Genomic DNA, 6000 nt, shown 5'->3' with positions numbered 1-6000 from the left:
ATTGTTAACACATGTTTGGTGTTAAAAATAATGCTTACAATAAATAACAAATTAACAATGGTGTAATAGGCCTATGAGAGATTGATACTGTAATTAATTGTCAATTTGGAGGAGATAATTTATTGCAATAGCAATAGCAATGCAATGACTGTAATCTATTGTGTTTATATGCTGTATATATGTGTAACTAGTTCAATCAAATCAGATTAGACAGTAGGTATTACATAATCTGTAATCAAGTATGTTTCCCACGTGCCAGGTAAATCCATTTATAATCAACAGTTACATAACCAAAAAACACCTTTAAAAATCTGGCAAATAACTGAAAACTTGCAATAAATTCAATATGCCTTTCTTATTACTGCTCATTCACAGAATTACTGATATTGCTGTGAATACGTTAGTGATAACAGCTGAAGCAATTAACTATTGTTATCAATTGCAAGTAGCTAAGATCCACCCGGACTGTTTCTATGGTGCCTAGATGATAACATGACAATAATGAACAAATTATTTGACCCACTTACCTCGTTATCGTTATCAACAACCTTTAATTGCTTGCCGGAAGTTGACACAACTCGGACAGCTTTTGGAATATCCCATTCTCCGCCACCAACAGGGGCAATCCACACATAGTCACCCTGTTGGAAAAGATGTTACAGTAAAAATTTAACGGCAAACTAATTTAAAATATCAACAAAATACAAATTTTTATTTCTTTTAGAAAAACTACATAGAGCAATATTTTTTTATTAAAAAAATGAGCCGATCATTTTTAGACAGTATTTGTGTTGATGAAATTGTTATGCACAGTAGTAGCTGATTATACAGATAGTTTTATTAGAAGCCATCTTCAGTCAATAGATATTAAACTGAAATTGAAGATTTATCTCCAATGCAAGGCTGAAATATTTTAAGAATTTAAACTGTTTAAATAATGCTTCAAGATGCAGTGAACTGGCAAACTTAGATGTTAGGTGTGATCTTATTTTGACTGCTTTTTAGCAAGCATCATTAATCAATAGCCTGAAGACAATTGTAACCCATGGAGTCATACAGTTTTCATGGAATGCAAATTAAACTCCTGGCCATTTTGGTAGACTACTGGAATATAATCAAAAATAACTAGATAAGTTCGGTAAAATACAGGGAATTTTCATAATTGTAATTTGTTAACAAAATTTCTAAATGTATAGCCTACAACAAAAAATTTAAGTTTGCATATGTGCTATTAGGTTTTTGTAGCTTTTAAGAGTTTAAGAGATCAAGGCAATTCATAACAGCAAAAACCAATAGAAGTTTAAGAATTTCATATGCGTGTCAAAATTACGTCACATATAATTATGAAGTGAATAAATGAAGATAAAAAATGTTTTGCGGTATGTTATCACTGGTATATAGTCCTGACTGGTATACAGCTGGATCTGTCCACCAGTTATTACATTATAGTACTGATGGCGAGAGAAAAGAAAGAGACCTGGATTCTGGCCTATCTGAAATTTGCAGGCGCTACTACTAGTATGTTGCCGCGCCTTGTTTCGTAAATTCCATTATTGTTTCATTTCACTGTTCCATTGCTAGGATAAACAATACAACCCTGCGGCTGTGGGGCGAAGCGCCTGAAATTACCGCGCGGCAACACACTAGTACACAGCTGTGCGCCGGCACGGGCCAGGTCTCTTCTTTTTCTCTCGCCATCAGTAAAACACAGAATATTTTCATGCTGTGAAACATTGTTTTAACATCAGACAAGAACGTAGTCAAGCAAAAATTTTGGGAGAGTCCAGACAAGTGATATTTTTCCGTAGCGGACAGAAAGTAAGGCCCAATTTTGTTCCTTAAAAAGTTCTTTGTTGAGAATGATCTTTCAGCAGTACAAATCAGTAATACTGAATTATTTAAATCATAATAATCGTTTACTAAATGAGTTATTGAAAATTTGGGGGAGGTTCAGCTCCCTCCTTGATTGAAGATTATTTTTGACAATGGAAGGATTGAGAAGGAAACAGGATTTTTCCGGACATTTGCCATTGTTTTGAGAGATCTGCAATCTGATCTCTTCTTCAGGTATACCTGAAAACAATCCTGTTTCCTTTCTTTCTTCCTTGACCTCAGATGCTGTTGTTTATTGGTGGTATTTGACAAGAGATCAGTTTAAAGTATCTCACAGGTGCATCTACCATTTTGAAACTAAGTATTTAATCCAATATGTTTGCCAGTGCAAATTAAGACTAAATTCAGCTGATACCTTGAGATTCAAAGAATTCATTGATATGGGGGGTTATGGTCTTCAATATTTTTTTTATCAGAGAGCACAAAGCTAAAAGATCAAGGTAAAAAGGGAATGCCTTCGACCTCTAGCTCCACCAGGCAAAGGTCAAGAACCAAAACTTTTGTTTATGTTGTATTTTTCTAGCCCACTTCAACAAGTATGGGCTAGTTTTCCCTTTTCCCAAGATAGCAGTGACTGAGATTAAGATAATACCACGATCCTTCTATGGTTTATGTTTTATGGAATTTTGCCAAGATGCTATATAATCCTCAAAGGAAGTTCAGTTCAGTTCTCCACTTTTATATTCACCCTGACTTTGAAATTGTTTTTTGAATCATACGATATCCTGGCTCACTACTTCTTCTGCAGGACTTAGTAAATAGTTGTACAAACAGTTTCAGAATAAAGGATTTGGAATGAAACTCTGAATATCAACCAGTCATACATTGAATAGAAAAAAAAAATGGAAATGGAATAAGCCAAGTCATAATATCTCAGTGTATCTTAGAAGTTTTTGTTTTTTGAGCATTATTTCTTATTTTGAGTACCTAATGTTCTTGTTTCTCAACTAATCTGTATGAATTATCAAGGTTATTTCATTTATTCTGTAAATATAGTGAACTTTTAATCAAAGCATGGTCACTGGTGGTATCCTAACGGACTGCCTTGTTCCTCTTATTTACTATGAAAAAAATACAGTATTTTTCACTAGAAGACCTGTTCTCCTTTGTCAATCACAACCAGTAACTGAAATACCAGCTGAAATAAACAAGAGCTTTGGATGGCCAGAGAGAGGGAGACAGTTGACTGGTGGAGGGGGTATGTTCATTTGGAGGTAAGAAGGGTGAACTAAGACAAGAAATAGAATAAATTTATTAAAATATTTTAAGTGATTTGGTACAAATTTAGTGTTTTACACTATATATAAAGGTACACTACAATTGTAAATGTATAATTATTTGTTGAAAATAAGGAGGGGAAATGATTTATTATAGACATTTGATCTTCTACAAACATGTAAACAAGCAGGTTTGTTTCACAAGCTAAGAGGTATTTGAGTTTTGTAGTGTCAATCGCTCAATTCTTCAACAACAAAAATTGTAATGAGATATTTAAGGGTTCATAGCAAGGAAAATAAAATGTATTATTACAAACTTGAGCAGTTTTGGTAAAATTGAGTTATTTTATATTTGATCAATGCTATGTAAAAAAATACAATGTACATATAAATACATGGAATTATTTGTTGAAAATAAGAACAGAGAATGTATTTATTATTAAAAGAACAAACAGCAGTCTCATAGAGGTGCAGGAGGAGTTTCTGGCAATATTTTCAGACATGAAGACAACAAAACTTTTCATAATACTAAATAAGTTTATATTAAGTCGTTTTGTTTAATTTTTGTAGTGTTAATATATAAGAAATAAGTTATATAGCTCAACCCTAACATCATTAATTAGCAAAATTCTGTTTCTTAACTGAAAAAAAGAATTACAGAATTTGTTTGATGATACAGTAATACTTAAAAATAATTTTCTCCTGGAACAAAAGATATCTTTTAACCTCCAGATTAATCAAGAATCAAGAAGTTTAATCAAGAATCAAGAAGTTTATTAGCCATTGGTCACAACAATATGAAATAAGGCATCGTCAAAATATACAGCACTGATATTTACAACAACAAAATTAGTTATTACAATATTGTACTATAATTATAACTAATTTTATGACCAAGTAACAGGTTTAATATAATCTATGAAGAGTGTGCACATGGTTTGTTAATTACGTTATAGCTAATACAGTATAGAAAAATCAGAAATCTACAAATCAAACTAATCAAAAAATGATATTTATGTCAGAATCTAAAAATTCTTTTAAAGAGTAGAATGGATTGCATATGAGCCAGTTTACTTATCTTTAGTTTAAAAATATTGAAAGGAGTCCATTGTAGCAGATGCAGGCAGCTTATTCTAAAAAAAGTTATGCAATTGAATTTAAAAGAGTTGCCGGTTTTGACTAGCCTGTGCTGAGGGAGATCTAATTTGTTTTTTTACCCCCTGGTATTGTGTTGATGAAAATCTTGTCTGGTATTGAAATCTGTAATTTGTAATTTTGTATAGACTAGTATATGAAAAATGTAAAGGTTAATAACTGTCATGAATTTGAGATTGATAAAAAGTGGTTTGCAATGTTCTAGAGAGCTGCTTCTACTGATGGTTCTAACTACTTTTTTTTTGAATGAGAAGAAATATCATTCACAGCATTGGAGTGACCCCACAAAACAATGCCATAGGAAATGTGTGATTGAAAAAAAGGCAAAATATGCCACTCTCAAATATTCACAGCTAACAAAATCCCTCAGTTTCCACATTAATCCATCCATTAATCCCTCAGTAATCCATTTTAAACTGTGGATTAAATAATGTTCATGCAATAAAACTAATTGTTTAAAGTTGTAAAGACATATGATGACATAAAACCCACTTTTAAGGACAATCCACTCTAATAAGCATCTCACAGTTTTACATTAGTATGAACAGTATAATAATTCATAATGACCTTATATGGAGTAGCCTAGTATATTGCAATACATAACAAACTGTAGTAACATACACAAAAATGTACTCACCAAGGAAACAGTGATGGTTTTCTTTTCCAACGCAGACATTCCCTTACAAGAACATAACCTATATAAATACAGCCACACTATCACGCCTTACTGAAGGTACTGTACCTGAAGTGCTTATCTCCCTGGGCACTTTAGACACAGAGATAACCAGGATGAATCAAACTGAGGCATTTATCATCAGAGATATACCTTATTGCACGATTCAGATAAAAGGTTTTATCTCTATTTTTTCAAGTCTTTCATACAATATCTCTTTTTCGGTTTTTAATTTAATATTTCACATTATGGGTCAATTATAAGTTTTGTGTTTAACATTAGATATATCTTTACTGGGATAATACTCTCAAATTTATCTTCTTTGTAATACCATAGGTACCTTAGTTCACTCTATACCATATTAGATCAATTGTTGTTACGAAGTGACAAATTTATCTATATGACAAGATTATACAGGGAACTAATATGCCTTCAGTTTGTTGAAGTATTAAGTGCTGATAATTAAACATTCAAATAAATACTACAATACGTTTAGTTTTGTACATTAACACTTGGAAACAAATTGGTGACATTATGTATACAAAAAGAGGGAATTATCTTAAGAAAAGGAACTGAAATGCACAATATTTATTTCTGAGAAAATAATTAAACCACTTCCCTTGAGTAAAAATGGTGAACAAATTACCTGATCTCCACAACTCCTACAGCAGTGATGGTCAAAATAAGATAAACTACTTAAACCTAAAGTTTACATGGATGCCAAAGTGAATTAGGAATCTAAACTCATTTTGAAACTTCAATTTTTGAAACAATAATTATACTTCCTAAATGGGTTCATTCATGACTGTCAAAGGGATCAAAACATGGTTCTGCCTAAACTGATCTGACTTTTATCTGGTCTCCAAATTAATGTCTAGATGCAATGGATATGAATAACTGCTAAGTCAAATGGGGCAGTAACTTTGCTCCATAAGAATGGCGAATGGTATTTGATGTACCATTCCCTAAATGTAAAAATTGTATAGTAAACTTCGGCCTTGGTAAATCCATTGTCTCGCTATTTCAACAAAGGTAGCAGTGATTGAGATTAAGGCAACACCA

This window comes from Homalodisca vitripennis, chromosome 6, assembly GCF_021130785.1.
Source record: "Homalodisca vitripennis isolate AUS2020 chromosome 6, UT_GWSS_2.1, whole genome shotgun sequence".
In the NCBI taxonomy this organism is placed as follows: Eukaryota; Metazoa; Arthropoda; class Insecta; order Hemiptera; family Cicadellidae; genus Homalodisca; species Homalodisca vitripennis.
This window is presented reverse-complemented; position numbering follows the sequence as displayed.